Here is a 17640-nt window from a genome sequence, read left to right on the forward strand (position 1 = left end):
TTTACCACTTACTGGAAAACTCGTAATGAGGCCGGCATTTTCTCTGTGCAGAAGTACGTTTGCAAGGTGCTGTGGCAGATACTGTAGTCTTGGACTAGTTGATGAGTTTTCTATATAATTACATATGACATATTTTATTTTCGACTATGTGTTTGGATAAAGTGTATGATTTTTAAAGAATTGCAGTGGCTGGGAAGAGGAAATTCCTTTGCAAACTTTCTTCTGCGACGGTGGCTCACAAAGTGGCTTATCTCATTACTCATTAGCACGTTGCGCACATAGGAAATAATGTGCGCACAACAGTCAACCGGTTCCACACATAGAGAAAAATAATTAGAGGGAACATTGGCTGCCACCCATAAGTATCTTGGCATATTGGCCTCCATTTCAACTTGCTGCATTTCACCTTGCTGATCTTCTCTTTCAGATTCACCCACTTGAAATAGGATGCAATTATCCTGGTGAAAGCATACCACATATGTCGGTTCGTAGAAGTGAACAGATTGTATCCTAAAAACCTTTGGTTTAGAATCCAATCAGTCAGGCAATTCACGTTGTGAAGTTACATAGCTTTCAGGGATGTTCCCAATCACTGTGTTATTTAAATCAGCAGTGTAGTGGGATTCCTGTATTGCCATCCCTAATGCTATATTTATTCCAAATGAATATTCTGGCATCCCTCGTTATTCACCAGTATTCAAATGGTGCCATACCAATTTCTAATAATGGTGTATATTCATATTTTAGCCCTTGCTGTCTCATGGATTCATTGAGGCACATACATGCATCAGGCCCTTCCATCTGTTGACCCTTTCTGTACTTTAATGCTATTGCAAATTGTCTGGTGAAAGCAGGAACAGTGACATCCTTCTTTACCTGAAGCTCAAAGGGATATGGCATCCTTTGGTCACAATGGTAAGCTTGTCTTTTGTTTTCAAATTCAGGTGCCTCTCCACCAAACCAAGACCAAACCTTACACATTCTGTGCATGAATACATTTTGCAAATATAATTTATTTTTGGTTCCACTTACAATCCAAACATTGTGATGAATGCTTTTGGAACCATTTGTGATTTTCAACATGTACCTTCCCACAATTCTTTGCCCCAATGCAGGGTAGTCCAGCCCAAAGATTTTTTTGATTTTTTATTTGAACACCTGGCATTTGCTCTCTCTGTCAAGTATTTGTTTAAACACAATTTCATTAATGAAACTCTTGTCTTGCTCTAGGGCCAGCCCTGCCTCAATCATTTCTGGACGCCCATTCACATGCACCGGGATCCAGGCCTGCCCTTCTTCCAAGTGTATCTCTGCAATTGTTGAAATATATTTTTCCTGATCTGACTCTGCAGCAACGTTTGGTTTGCAATGTTCCTCATTTAGATAAAAACATGAGGTGCTTTTATCAATCTGTGTCTGACAATTTTTCTTGGGGTCCAGAAAAATCTTTACCGATTGCTTTTCCTTTTGTCCTTGCATTACACTCTGGCACATGAGAATGACAGTGACACTAGGCACACAACCATTTTGAAGACACAATTGCACCACACTTTCTGATCTAGCAATGGTGTGATATTCTACACTGTTGCTCTGGCTCATTACCTTTTTAGGATTCAGTTTTTATTTGGGTGAAAGTTCACAATATTCCTCATTTATCCCATCAAAATAAGAGGTGGCAGTCTCCTAAGGTCATTTGTTCCTATGGGTGTAGCCACCACTTCCTGTCTCTTTCTTGGTCTCCCTATCTTGATAGCAACTTCAGTGACACCCACCACTGGTATTTCTTCCCTCTTTGAAATTATGCATGGGGACTTCACTGTGCCTCAATATCAGCATGTCCTGTGGTGTTTTTCCCTAATTTATGCTTTGCAATAATTTCAGGTACATCATGGTTGGCTGGGCACCTGGGTCAACCATTGCCAATGCATTGCACCTCTCTTTAATAGTAATAGGGGCATAATATCTGTCCTTGCATTCTTCTAGTACTGATTTCAGGTCTTACTGCCTCACTTGTCGCTAGGCAAAGGGGCATATGCAATGACACTTTCCCCCTCCCCCTTTTGCCCATCTCTCTTCTTTGTATTTGTATTTGTATTTTGTATTTGTAATGCGGCGACAGCTAACGGGCATCAGGGCACAGAGAGACAAAGCCAAAAATCGGGTAGACATTCAGATGTAGGTAAGAATACGATTACATCGCGGGATTACTTAAAAAAGTGCATCTTCAGGTATTTCCTGAAGATTTTCTGATTTCGTTCTGCTCGCATTGTCACTGGGAGGTTATTCCATTGCCGGGCTGCCTGGACTGGAAAGGATTTCCCGGCACGCTGGGCTCGGTTTGCCAATGGTACCAGTAACTTGCCTAGTGTTTGTGATCTCAGGACCCTGTTGGGGATATAGCGGGTGAACTTGGATCTGAGGTACGACGGTGCTGCTCCATAAAGGCATCTATGCACCAGTGTCATGGATTTAAAGACGATTCTCTCCTTGACCCTGAGCCAATGAGGAGCTCTTCTGCTCTTTGTCACATGGTCTCTTCTGTTAATCCCTTTTACGACCCGGACCGCGCTATTTTCCAATATCTGGCATTTCTTGATGCATTTTTTTGATGCTCCCAGTAATAATGAGTTACCATATTCAAGAAGCGCCAGTATAATGGCACTGGCTATCATAGCCGCGTTATTCTCGTTGAGGAGCGGGCGGATGGCTCTCAGAAGCCTTATATAGTAGGCATTATTTTTGTAAAGGTAGTTTGTCTGAGCCTCCGTCCCCAGGGTGGATTCCTTCACCATCCCAAGCATTTTTACATGGGAGACTACCTTAATGCCTGAGTCTTTAACCACAAACTCCTCATATTCTGTTCCAAGCTTGACCCTCGCTTGGCTGGAGCCGAAAATCATTAGCTCAGTTTTTTGGGTATTTAAGCACATCCAATTTTCTTCCATCCATTTGTCTTTGCTTATCATGTTGGACTCAGAACCCATTTGCAGTATGGCTACTGACTGCCCCGCTGTCTCAGGACCACCAGTGTTCACCCCCTTTCCTCTACTGCTTTTTCCTTATTGCCTAGGTTCTTTCCACTTACCTCCATTCTGGAACCTACTGAATCTATATTTTCACAAGTGGCATGTGGCAGTATGTCAGTTTCTGGTGTGTGACACTTACATTTTTGTACGATACTTGTCATTTCTGCCTCCTGAAAAATCTTCAAGGGACTGACCTGCACCTTTCTCTTGGGGCATTCTAATTTCTGTGGAAGTATGCACAGTATTTTGATTATCAGATAAGGATAAGTCACTTGCTTCTTTATTTTCATTTCCCATTGCTGAGAAATTCAGTGTACCATTAACCCTGCAATGATCCACTTTGTCACAAACCATCATTTGTTTGACGGTGTGTGTTTCGTCATTTTCATACTGCAAATTCTTTTTAAATTGCCTTCTAACTCGCTGGTCTTTTGGTTGTTAATGTTCATTTCATTTTTTCCTGTTCCTGATTTTCACACACCTGAATGGTCTGGTTCAAATTTGAGTTCAAATCTACACCCTTTTTGGGAGTGTTACTGTTACCTACTTCATTTTAACTTGTTTGTTTTCTTGGTTTTAAATAGCTAAGCAACTCTGTTTTCATTCAAAGGTAATTCATAGTCATTTGTGTTCTCATCATGGCAAGAATTACTAACTGGTCACTTGTTGTTACCCTGTGTAAGATCACTCGTGTGACATTCTGCACTTTTATATGGCTGTTGTTTTTGTACTGCACATAATTTCCCTATTTGCTCAGACAACATTTTAACCTGGGCCTCTAAGCATTGCAACCAGCCCATTTCCCTAAACTCATCCCTCTGTGGTCTAGGCTGGCAGTGATTGACTTCACCCTGATCAGGCCTGTTCTGGTACCTTTTAGGAGATTGATTTCTGTTTGTGTTTCCGCTGAATTCCTGTGACACAGCATGTGGGGAGTGTGGGTTGACCCTCCTTTGAGCATGGTCAACATGTGTTGGGGACTGACTATATTGATATGATATGATATGATATGGTATTTGTAACGCGCCTATACACAGGTGTTTCAATATAGTACACATTGGGCCTCATTACGAGGTTGGAGGTAGTCATAGCGCTATTAGCGGCATGACTACCTCCAATACCGCTACCGAGTCTGCCCTTGTTCAATGGGGATTTACCGGTCTATTCTGACCTTTGCGGGACTGGTAAGTCCCCACTGAAAAAGCCATTCCCTATTCCCATTTGAGCCCCCATAAGGCTCAATGGAAAGGGGGAAGGAGCTAATTAAGGTACCGCAAATTGCGGTACCGTTATTAGCTCTGAAGTCCCTTAACGGGACTAGTAAAACCAGGCGTTAAGGAAGGGACTCGTTAAGGGACCTCGGAATAGGGCACAAAGGGATTACCGGCACCGATGTCCTTAACAGTGCCCGGTATCCCTTTGTGCCTATCTCGTAATGAGGCCCATTCTCTCTTTCATGTGGTGGGAATTGTTCTCTCGGTTGATTTCCATTCTCATTGAACCTATCTTCATATCTTGGTCTCGCTTGATTTTAATATACCATGGCACCAGGGTCAAATCTACTATGGGCCCCTAATGCCTGAAATGGCCCATTATACATCTGATTCCGGGTGTTGTTTAGCCCTGGCATATCATAGAAAAATGCTGCCTTGGTAGACTTACCAAGATACAGAGGACTAATGTATGTATTTTTATCACTGGTATCTATGGATTGGAACACAGGGTTTTGGGGTGGTGTCCTTTGGGAGGTCCTGCCTCACTGATTATGTGGCGTGTCATTTTTATTTGAGTCTGAGCTGTATCTAATGGCATCTTTCCAGATTTCACCTCTACAATCACGGCTTTAGATTCTTTGGTCTTTTGCCTAAATTGCTTACCCTTAGTCTCTTCCTTCTCATGGGACATTATTTCATAGATCTTGGAGGTTTGTTGAATGATCTATTCTAAAGGTTTCTCTGTCAAATTTGCACACCAGCTGAGATACGATATCTCGCTGGAGCCCACAGAAGTAAGCAGTCTCAAATTCCATTGAGTGGGGGTCATAGGACACATCAAAACATGAGAATGCCCGTTGTAGGTTTTGTAGGAATTGGGGAGGAGATTCATTTTGCTGGTCTGACAAACTGTAAGCAGCATTTTGGCTTGTTGAATGGAATGATATGGTGAGAATTAACCATCTAATCTTGTTCTCAAAATGGCACCAAAATCAAGTATAAGATGGAAATAGCTGCCATATTGTGCCCTAAAATTACCAAGCATTTGAAACATTTCAGCTACAACCTAGAGGTGATCCTCAATACAACTATCCGAGCCTTTTTTTTTAACTTTTTAATTAAAGCCTTATAGGATTTCATTACCTTCAGTGTACTTTGTGGTGTACAGTTTAGTGCTTTGTGTAGTGCCTTGTCTAGTGCTTTCTTTAGGGATGGCAGGGATGGCAGACTCAGCCTCCAGCATTGGAGAACTGCCTGTTCGTGATGGCTGAATAACCGCTAGCCCATCACCCAAATTGTGACTGCATCCAGTCTCAGTGAAAGTACTTCCCTTTTGACTTAATTCCCTTCTTACCGGCGTGGAGGGCCTGGGTTTGACTGTAAAGGTCAGAATTCTTTCTTCTCAAACGCACAACTTCTCCCTGCATTTCCATCACCTGTGTTTTGTAATGAACATTTGTTTGAACCCTCTCATCATTTTCATCCATAAGTCTAAAAATGTCATCTTCTGCGCTTGCAATTCCTTGGAATGTTCACTGCCAGCCTTCCTGAGCATCTGAATTTCTGCAATTGCTATGTCTCTATCATCCTGAACAACATCTAAAATGGTTTGTAAGTGCATTCATTCCTCTTCACTCTCTGAAAACTGTCTCACTCTCTGACTGAACTGTGCACTGACATCATCAAATTGCCAAGTAGTTGTATATCGACCGCTCTATGTTTCAACTCAGCTTCTGCTTGTAACAATTTTACGCACTCTACGGCCATGGCAGACTGTAACCCTGCAATCACATCAGAATAATTTCCCCACAATTTAATGAATTTAGTGTAAAGTGAACCACAGTTTGGCACATAAAGGGATAAGACAATCAACCTCTTGTTTCCGGTCTTCAGCCTGGAAGAAAAGAAGGAGACATGTTTGCAAAATGCTCCTTTTCACAAAAACCTTGCTAAAAGCTTCCTTTTCAACTTCAGTATTAATTCTTTCCCTCCAATTTCATATTTTATATGATGACCACGTTGCTAAGGAGAATAATTTCGTTTCCAGATAACTGGACAGATTGGTAAATTCAACATCTATTTCTGTCATGTTTGATCCCAGTGCCAACAAAACAATATAGAGAAACTCAGTGTGCAGTCACAGGACAATCACCACCACGTCCCACACAATGCACTTCAAGCAGGAGAGGAACTAAGTAAGCAAAGTTGGAAGTTCAGCTAGTGCAATGCAATATGGCTCTGCTACACAAAAGCCACGCCCAGCAATTGCATTACAGCCTTCCCGGCATCTCCACCATAAACTTGAAGGGTATTTTGGGTTTCTAGCTTGCCACTAACACAGGGCTAAACTCACTTTGGAATAACTTGCCGGGACAAAAACAGGATTTAGGATTGCACCAGGGACACAGTTTCTCTACCTTATTCGTATTGGATTGGTGGTTCAGTAGGATTACACAGAATGAAAAATGATGTGATTATAACATGGAGTTTTACCAAACACAGCTCTTTACACATTAGTAATAATGAGGTCACACAACGAATAGCCATGCACAGCCTTCGTTATTCATAAGATGATTTATAGATTGCATGGCCAGAACAAAACACACACAGGGAAACACAACATGCCATCATCGTACATTGAGCATTGTAGGCGAGCTAAAAGAAAAGAAATGTACACTCATTTACCGAAACATGCCGGTTTAATAAACTGTCAAAAATGATGCAATTAGAACACTTCCTGCTTCTCACACACGAGGCAAAAATGACTCTGTCTACCCAGTGACAATACTGCTGTTCAACCACTGTTCTAAACTTGGTAGAACGCACATATTTTGTATCTGAACCCAGAGAGAGCCACTGCTCTTGGCAACTTATTTCCTTTTGCAGACAGCTACCTTAGCACAGGAAAGTGCAAAACATGAAATAGCTTCCCTGACGTCTGTTTTACCCTTTTTGGATGATTATTATACGTTTTTTTGGGCAGTTGCACACACACGCCCCTTACTTAGTATTGGATGCTCACCTACAAATGTCTGAATGGTTTGCAAAACCATTGAAGGACAGGCTGTGGGTGCCCTAGGCTGCTGGCTCAGATTCCCCCTCCTTCTCAACTTCTGTGGGAAAGGCCTCTTTCAGCTCTGGTCTGCGCATGCACACGGAAAGTGCCTTCTTCTCTGCGATCTTACTTCTCTCCCTTTTGGCAGGAAAAAACACCAAACAGCCAACCAGCACCCCTTCTTCCTCTCTGTGTCTTCTTTATAAAGCCTCGCACCTACCTGCCCAATCATGTATATTCTCCTACATTTTGTGCAAAATCTGCCTGCCCTTTACCGTGATGTCATCCCATCCAACAGCACCCATCCATCTGGTCAGTCAAACCTCCGAGAATCTTCCAGAGTTAACACGTGTCTCTTTCCTTTCACTTTTCCACAGAATTCAGCTCAGCGAGCAGATGGTCTAATTGACACATTTTCCTTCCTGCGATAGAAGCTGGAAGCCTAAAACAATAATCTATTTCAAACAGCAAATTCCACACTCGCATCTCCATTGCAAAAGCAGCTTTTGTATGTTTATTTTCCAAGTAATATCACACAGCCTCTGCTTGGACCCTCATGAAGACGCCCAGTTTGCATCAATGATTCAATGATTTGCACCAATAAGCTATAGACTGAGCTGGCTTTAATATCAGTAATGTTAGTGGTTAGTAATAGTTATTCCTACATTTCATCACAACACAGTCCATGCCATGCCATTGTATGGTGCATTGAGCTTTGGTATCTGCTACTATGAAATGCTGAATCCAAACCCCTTTCTGTTTTGCTTTGTATGAATTCACAGCACTCACTCACACCAGACTCACACACTATCATGCCTCTTTTGTAAGAGTCTGGGTTTTTAATACAATTCTGCCCTAGTTCTGAGTCTGTAGTCCATTCCATAACTTAAGTCCTACACCTCTCTACCTCTACCCCCCTCTTAATGCTAATTGAATGGTGAGCAATGCAAGGGGATGGCTGAGATGGGTGTGTGGGGTGGGGTGAGGGAGGTTATTTCCTGGGATGTGCTTTGCCAAATAAAACAAATTCAACACCAAAACTGCAGAGCTATACGGTGCAACAGCCCTAATATGGGCTAACAGTGAGATGTACATTTTCTACAAAAATGTAATACACTAACAAACATAATGAAACCTGAATAAATAGATGCTATTGGTGATGGGTCAGTTGTACTTAAAATTCACAGAGAAATTCACTTCTCCAAACCCGAATTGGTGAATGTGCACCATATTTCCAGCACGGGCAAGCATGTTTACGAAGAGTGTGTGACTCTTAAATATATGCATTGTTTTGGCAATGTGAAAAGGCCTGAAAGTAACAGTCTATGGCATATTTTTAGAGAAAATCTATGCGTGCCCTAAATGGTGATAAAAGAATATGTGATCTCAATGTTTGAGTACTGATCCAATTTTACGCCTAGTTTTGTCAAGTTACGGGGCAGATTCTCCATCCAATTTATTGAGATCTCTCAATGTAGTAATGAATGAGGGCTGTGTAAATGAATGTCCATTTCTGCCAAGAAGTCGGATAGATCAGCAGGCCGAACCGAGCCTTGAGGTGCACTCATCTTTCCACTGCTCCCAGTGCTGTGGGACATCGTCACATATTGCAGGTCTTGGTGGTTGCTAAAGGGCCCCTCAGAATAACAGCTCAAAATGTGACTTGCAAAATGCTGGTTTTAATTTGAACATTTTATCTCCTATGGACCCCCATTTGACCAGAGCTCACTTCCTCCAAATTAGGCTACATCCTCCTGTAATTCACCATGAGTGAAGGATATTTATTTATTCCTTTTTTTTTTTGTAAAGTGCCACACGCCCATGGGCCTCGGAGCGCACATAAAAGACAGGCAGGGACAGCGGATAAACACTTATGCTGTCTGGGAAGTCTCAATATCAGACTTCTCTGCCAGTCAAGCCAAGGACTGACTGAAGGGAAGCATTTACGTAGCACCAGTAGTAGCCATGCAGACTGCCATGTGGCATATATCACCCAGTTTATATAATAAAGAGCTCTCAATTATACCATTTTTCATGCATGAGAATGTCATCCAGTCATGATTTTCTTTCCATTCTGGGACTTGTAGTCTAGCAGTCCCATTATAAATTAATGACTACAGGTCCCAAAATTCAAAGAAAATATGGGTGTGGATAAGCTACTCATGCATGGAATGAGGAAACATTAGAGCGCTGCGTAGTATGCTGTATCAGATTGGGTTTCAGCAGAATACTGCCTGTCTAATGGGTTAGAGTAGACAATTAAGCTGTCCTAACTAACAATGATGACTTTTTCTGTTAAGAATTAAACTCTGCTAATTGTATAGTTGTTAGAATGGTTGAACGGCACTGAAGTCTCCACTTTCCTAGTGAAGGCAGTGATTGGCAAAATGTAATTGCACTGAAGTTTAACCTGACATAGCCTATGCATGTGCTGGATTGACTATACATGACCCCGGATGAGATACCATGGTCAGCAAATATCCCATTTGTCTGATCTGTTGAGATTCTAAAGTGGGTCAACCATTTTTAACAACTAGACTATTCATATGTTCTATATCGACAGTCTAATCCCAACAGACAATACAACGGAGCACTGACAATAGTTATCGCTTTATTTCACTAAACACACAATGTGCAGGCTTTAATATACCAAGGTTGTCAGATATGGAGAAAATCACCTGGGGAAAAGGCTGTGTTCTTTTATCGTTCACCTGGAACATTTCACACATCGGAAGCTGAAAACACAGCAAGGGGGATTCTTTCGCTGATTTAAAGCAGGACATCGTGGGTTGTCATTGTGAACATTAAACACTTATGATTCAGTGCCTGGCATTTCCAAGAGGGTCTCAGAAAGCATTGCAAACAGATCTAATGGACGTTTTCAGATAAATGTTATATTCATCCTTTGAAAGAACCAAATGATGAAAAGAATGTGTGATGTTGGAAAAGGTAGCCTGTTTCTTGATAATTGTGGTTTCTCCACATTGTTTGATATCAATCGAAAGTCTGTATCAGGTTATCCTTAATCTCTTCCCCAAAACAAATGATTAACTTTTAATGGTAAGAAAGTTATACAGTGAAAGTCACTTTCATGAAGTCAGCTGTGACCCTTGTGGAATATCTCACTTTTCTTGAGTGCTAATTAATTCCGCGTTACATCCCTGTCGTCAATTTGTAGGAGCTGTAATTATAGCATTGAATTTAAAATTTAAAATATATATTTGAGTTGGAAATACACAAGCCTATTTTAGCTGAGCCGCCTCTTATTGTCCTTGTGATTTATGTTATTTTTTCTTTCCATTTCTTTAATTGTCTTCCAAAAAAAACTCTTGCTCTCGATCAGTCAATAATTTATTTAATATGTTTAGTTATAGGCTCTGGCAGGGCTTGGTGCCCCATACAGATAGTGGTTGGCCTTTTCTTGCTTCAATTTCAACTGATGGCAAAGAATGCAGTAATCGCAGAACCAATCTCTTTTGCACAAATGTGAATGTATCCATGAATTGGAAACTGTCCGGACCCTGAGGAAGAGGTGAAGTTAAGAATGCCCTCCATGTGTACACCAGCGAGGATCTGTGCCGCCGACAGCAGTGTCGGGGCTGCTGGGAGGAAGATGGTTCTGAGCCACACAAGGTGCAAAGTGAGGAGTACAGGCTTCAAATTTGGTACTGAGACGGAATAATCCCAGCAGGAAAAACACTACATACGACTTGTGTGATTTCCAGGGTCTAGAGGAGCTGTTAACATTTTATAACAATGAATTTCAATGGTGTTTAGGCAAAATAAAATATTTGGGAATTTGGTTGACTCCAGTTGTGAGTGATATGGTGGAGGTGAACTTAGGGGAGGCCTGTCGGGAGTTGAAGTCATCTACGCAGAGGTGGTTGGCTTTGCGTTGATCGTTGTGGGGCAAAGTGAACGCCTTGAAGATGGTCGCGCCCCCGAAAATCAATTATGTTTTGAGTATGCTCCCTTTGAAGGTTAGTGCATGTTACTGGAGATTAATTGATGCAATTCTACAAACCTTCCTTTGGGACGGGAAACCTCCTATACTAAAATTGTGGAAGCTGCAGTTGCTTGTTGAGAGGGGGGGGCTCGGGGTCCCCAATTTTAGGGCGTGTCATCTAGCCTTCTCTTGCCAGTTTTTGCTTCCTTTTTTGAGTGATTCTCTGAGTGCTTGGGCAGTGGCAGAGGTGAGCTCATTGGGCCCTCTTGCCCCGCGAGCGGTGCTTACGACAGTTAACAAACGTGGTAGGAGATTTCCTTTGACTGAATTTCTGAGGGATGTGTGGAAAGGCTTTCATGATATGTGTGGTTCAATTGCTTTGAAATCACCTTCGGCCTCAATTTGGCTTAATAAAGCAATCACAGAGGCTGGAAAACCTATATTTTGTCCGGAATGGTTTGTTGGTGGAGTTCATTGGATTAGTGATGTCTACAGGGGTGGGAAGTGGGTTGATTTTGATGTGCTATGCGCAAATTTCACTATAGACAATCTTTCAATTGCAGACTACAGGAAATTGAAGCGATGCATTGGTGAGATTAATGGGAATGAGTTTGTGAGTTTGGAATTTTTTGCGGTGGGTTGTCAGTCTGTTGCGAAAAAAGTGTATCGCCGTATTGTTGCTAACTACAAAGGGAATATTGGTCTGCTGGATGAGTGGAGTAGACGACTGGGTTGTGAGATCACTGCTGATATGTGGCTTAAGTTGTGTGCAAATGTGAGGCTCTGCTCGATTAATTAGTGTGAGCGCTCTAGGCAAATTAAAATTCTCAACAGCGTTTATTGGTGCCCGTAGAGACTCAAGAGCAGGGGCATGTCAGATTCTGATGTGTGTTGGTGTTGTGATGTGGAACTGGGCACTCTCGAACATTTACTTTGGGATTGTGTCAGGGTCAGGGGTTTTTGGCAGGAGGTTTGTACTATGTGTCTGTGGGTCCTGAATTGCAGTATCGATTTGGATTTTAAGATGATGATTTTGGGCTTTGGTGGCTTGCTTGAGGATTTATCTATGTCTGAGAACACATTTTTGTTCAGGGGAGTGTCAATATCCAAGAAAATGATCTTGAGGGGGTGGAAATCCCAGATCCCGCCTAACTCAGATGATTGGGTTGATGAGATGGTTTCTTTGGCGGCTATTGAAAAATTGATTTACAGAAGGATGGGAAAAATGCAGTTACATGCTAAGGTCTGGGATGTATTTTTAAATATGTACTAGTTCTTTTTTTTTTCTTCTTCTTCTTTTCTCATGCCGTTAATATTGGTAAACTTTATACGCAATGTTGTATAATTGTTCTATTTTAAATGATTTATGTATTCTTGTTTGGTAAAATGTAAATAAAGAATTAATTTATTTTTAAATTTTATTTTAATTTTATTACTTGTATGTAATCAACTTGTGATTTTTTACAAGGACGAGTTAAACTAAGAGTTCCTTTGTAAAAAGTCAAAGTTTCTGTGTTCTACAACCTGTCCTCCTCTGTGTTCCCTATGCTTTCATTTTATCAAAGGCGATATTCAAAAGTTTTGCTGTTGTGATGGTCCATTTGGAGTTTTCCCCCGATAGCAATCTGTTACACCACACGTCTTCTTCTAGAACTGAAGAAAGCATCCCAAGAGGCGAAAGATAGGCCCTTCTTTCTTGGTCTAACATTTTGCAGTGCAGTAGTAGATGTTTCAGGTTTTCCGGTTCCTCAGGTGACCTACATAGTCTGCATTCTTTGGACACCTATTGGAGCCTGATAAAAAGGATTTCACATGTGGGCATTAAGTTCAAACATGCTCTCAGGAAAGTCTTGATTAGGTTTTTATCAGGAAATTTGGAACAGTATAGCAGAGGGACTTTTAGTTTGTTTACAGTTGGTGGCAGGTGTGCGGTCAGTTTGTTGTCAAGGGCTTTGTCGATCGTATTGATCCAGTCCATGAGCTCCATTTTACGCTTTATTCTCTCAGGGGTCCCGACCAGCTCTTCTTCGGTGTAGGCTATTTCTTCAAGTTTTGTTTTTTGCTTTACAGCCCTTTTTTTCTAAATGTTGATTTGGCCAGTTGAAAGTTCTGCAGCAATCGAGTTGTATATCAGAAGAGTGTCTGGAAGAAGGGTTTTTCTGTAGATTTGCATGGAATTCTGTTCGACAGATAAAAGTAGGGAGGGTAGTCTTAGGTCACGCCTGATGTTTGCGATTGCGGCTGAATTGGTTAGGCCTAGGACAGAATACCATAGTAGACTTTCTAGTTTAGCCCAGATTGAAGTCGGCATGGGCAGGGTCTCGCCCATTCCATAAGTTAAGGCCGGGATAACTTTGCCTCTGTAGAACTCAATAGCGGGAACCAGAGAGAATTTTCCATATTGCTTATCGATGGTTCTCATCTGGGCAACTAGGTTCCTGGCCTTGCCCCATAAAATAGTTTGCATTGTTGTTTCATGTGCTGAGTTGTCTATCGTTATGCCCAGGTATTTGTAATGCTCAACTACTTCAATCCTGGTATTTTCCAGAAACCAACCTCTGTTGCGTCTATTGTAGGAGTGGTTTTTTGATAGAATCATAACTTTCGTTTTGGATTTGTTGATTTCCAAATTGTTCAAACTTGTGTATTGTGCCAAATTAGATAGTTGACGCTGTAATCCAATTTCCATCTGATCTAGTAATATTAGGTCATCTGCGTACAATAGGCGAGACATGTTTGAGTTTCCTATTTTAGGTGGGAATGCTCGGACTGAAGCTTCTGTGTCCTTGAAATCACAGAGAAAGCTGAAAAAGAGGGCCGGGGCTAACGGACAGCCCCGTTTCACCCCACGCTCTGCTGGAATCTCCTCAGACAATGCTCCTTGGTTATTAAGTCGAACTCGCAATTTGGTAGCTGTGTGGAGTGCTATGATTGGATTCAGTATTTCATTTGGGCACTTCCATTTGTGTAGTTTGGACCAGAGCAGGCCCCTGTCCACTCTATCAAAGGCCTGTGAAAGATCTATGAAGGCCAAGAACACTGGTGGTGATCCTTGCTTGACTTTTGCCTTGATTAAGTTTAGCAACAAGATGTTTACCGATGTACTGCCATTTTTTAGAAAACCCATCTGAAATGGGTCGTTTGCCGGTGAAACCTTTGCCCAGGCTTGAAAATGTTTGAGCAATAGCGTTGCAAATATTTTTCCAATAATGTCTAACAGGGCTATTGGCCTGTAATTCTGCGGTTCTTCCCTGTTGCCGCATTTGAACAGCGGGACAATTATTGAATGAGTCCATGAGGTTGGTAAAGCTCTAAGTGATTCACAATGTTGGAATAAGGTGCTTATAAATCTGGCCCAGGCTTCCGGTGGTTGCTTGAGGTCGATGTTACTAAAACCATCTGGGCCGGGAGCTCTCGAAGATTTTAGGTGTTTGATGACGTTGATGATGTCTTCTTCGTCTGATAGATTAACCCATGGGCCACAAATCTCTTGTAGTGGCATTTCGGGTTGGCCAGGAATTGGAGCAAACATGGCTTTAAAATAGTTGGACCAATTTTCTTCCATGACAGAATTTGCAAATTCTATTTCCTATCTGTTAGTTACAAGTCTTGATGAGTGCCCAGAAGTCACTGGATTTCTTGGTGCTTAATGTCTTTAGCATCTTCTATGCATCATTTTGGTACAGTGCCCTCCTGCGGCTGTGTAGCCAGGATTTGTAGCTGGTCACTTCTACTATACAATCTGCCTTGGCCAAATCAGATTGTTCGGTTATTACTCTTCTTTTAGCTTTCCTTAGGATTTTTCTTATTTCCACTAATGCTCGGTCAAACTCATGTATATGCTTTCTGCTTGGGCCCTTGTTGTTCTTAGGGTCCATCCTGAACTGAAGTAAGAAAGGAAGGTAATCTGGTCGTTCGTGATCCTTTGGGTTGCTTGCTATAGGTTTTCCGTATTTGTCGGTGATTGTCTTGATGTTCATGGCAGTTAAGTGAAGTCTAGTTCGTTGGGTGTTGGCTTCCAACGATGGAAGAAAGAGCTTGCTTTCATGGTTTATTGATGACCAAGTTATTGCAAGTAGATTATGGTCACTTTCTTTGTCCGCTTGATTTTGAATGATTTGATCAGAGGTAGTAGGTTTTTGGAGGCAAAGATGTAGTCAAGTGTTGCCCGGGAATTTTCGCGTTCCCACGTTGGTATAATGTTTTCCCAAGGATTTAACCATGCCAAATTATGAAGGTTTCTTGAGTTCATGGCGGTCATCCAAGCTATACCTCTATCTTCTGCGGACGGGTTGGTTCTGTTTTTGGACTGGCTGACATTTTCCTGTTCACATTTGGCATTTAAGTCCCCACAAATGATTATGTGGTTTGTGTTTGAGTCAATTCTAATATTGTCAATTGCATCAGTGAGTTGATTACAAAAGGTTGTAATTGATGTTTGTTGAGGATTCGAATACAGATTTACTATCGCCAGTTGAACTGTGTTGTTTTTTTTATCTCGGTTCCTTAAATGACCATGATGTAAGAGCTGCCAGCATTCCGTAAGTCTCTATCAGCTTTTTCAAGATCTTGATGCCTGACCTGATTCTTACTGTGAGCAGGAGGCCCGATGACGGACGCCCAAATAAGAATCTTTTTTCCGCTGAGAGTTCAATCTCATACCCATCTAGTGAAGGCTTCTCGGTCAACCAGGTTTCCTGGAGGCATATGATGTAAAAACCCACTAGGATCTGGTTGTTTCTGTTTGTTAGATGTGAATGACCCCGGGTATTCCATGAGGCCATTGATAATGTAAGGGTCTCCGATGGATCAAGGGCTAGTGTGGTGTTAGCCCAATCTGGTTGCTATCCGCTGGACTTCCCTTTGACTGCAGTTTTTAGCCATTGCCATGGACCCATTGGGTATCTGTTTTCGTCACGTTCGTACGGTAGGTGTTTTCGTCATCCGTCTTTCTTGGCGGTATAATGTCAAATTGCTTGCGTTGATTATATTCAGTGTTGCCTGATCTGTGTAGAGTAGACCCTGTAGTAAAGAATTAAAAAAACAAACATTTTATAACAATAACTTACTGCTAGGCCTTCTAGCCTCGAACTGGTCCTACATGGGTGTGATCTACTGGTTCCAAGTTAATAATGTATCCCTGAGGCAAAGTACACCAACATTATAGCCATATCCTGGCTACACATCCACTCTATTAATGACTGCCTCTACAGTTGTAGTGGTTGGCCGCAAGGAGCCTGGTCCCTCCTAAGGTGTGATGAGGCACAGAGCAGCCAAAATCAGCTCAGATGATCCAAGGTATGGTTGCAGAGGTGAGCAGTGGTTAACAGTAGTGCCTGGGTCTGGAACCCCAGAGGAAGGATACATTATTGGGGTGTGAATCCTAATGAGCAACTGAAGAGTGTGTTTGGAGGAGTGCTGTGAAAATGCCTCCACACATCAGAGAAGCACTACAGCTAAACACTTCAAGAGCACTGCCAGGTCTATACTGACCCAGCACCTGTGACTCACATCTGGTTTCATAAGACAAGATAGACAGAAAAGTCCCTTTCATTGAGTAAATGTGGCCCAATGGTGACCACCAAGTCTACATGGCTGTAGCTCATTGCTTATCTGTCTAGCTGTGTGGTAAGGCGGAAGCCGATAAACTACCTTCTCCGATATTCTTTAGCACTAGAACCCTACGTTCTTTACAATAATCCACACAGCTGACACACTATGCCCTCCATTTTACATCTAGAGCGATCCTGGTATACAAAAATGACATCATGGCTGCACCTACGGCCACTCTGAAAATTGCTAAAAGTGACTGCTCCTCTCTCCTAAAGACCCCACCTACACCTATCATGGAAACAACATTGGCAGAGGTCAGAGCCTTGAAACCCATCTTGGAGGTGACCAATTCTAACCTCTTGGTGACTGATACAATCTAAGAAGCTGTGAGAAAAGATTTGGAAAACTTACACAAAGAGTGAGAATTGTAGAGGGCACTTCTTTGAAATTAACTTGAATGAAAAAGGAAGATGAGGCACGTAAGTCTAACTGTGAAGATCTAGAGCACAGGGAATAACAGAACAACATTGTGATCCAACGTTACCCGCAGAGAGAGTAGATTTAAAGGACCCATCACGTTTTTAGTTTCCTGTCTTCATCAACATCTGATGCTCCCACTAGGATTCCACCTAAACATTTGAACAACTCATCAAAGAGGCCAAGGGAGCACACAGACCTTGATCAACGCAAACCCCAGAGGCCCCATAATGCTTTTTCTAATGCATACATTTGTCATCATGGTCTGGTACTATGACTAGCAACAGGGTTAGGTATGATGGTTGGGAAACATAACCTTAATATAACAGGACATTAGAAGGCTACTCCAGGAAGGAGAACATTATTTCT

General features: G+C 41.9%; 1 protein-coding gene across 1 annotated transcript in view; it reads left to right on the forward strand.

Annotated features, from left to right (window-relative positions):
* Positions 1 to 17640, forward strand: part of PRMT8 (protein arginine methyltransferase 8) — an 889949-nt gene that overhangs the window by 92084 nt on the left and 780225 nt on the right. The window lies entirely within an intron of this gene.

This window comes from Ambystoma mexicanum, chromosome 12, assembly GCF_040938575.1.
Source record: "Ambystoma mexicanum isolate Mex_15411 chromosome 12, UKY_AmexF1_1, whole genome shotgun sequence".
NCBI lineage: Eukaryota > Metazoa > Chordata > Amphibia > Caudata > Ambystomatidae > Ambystoma > Ambystoma mexicanum.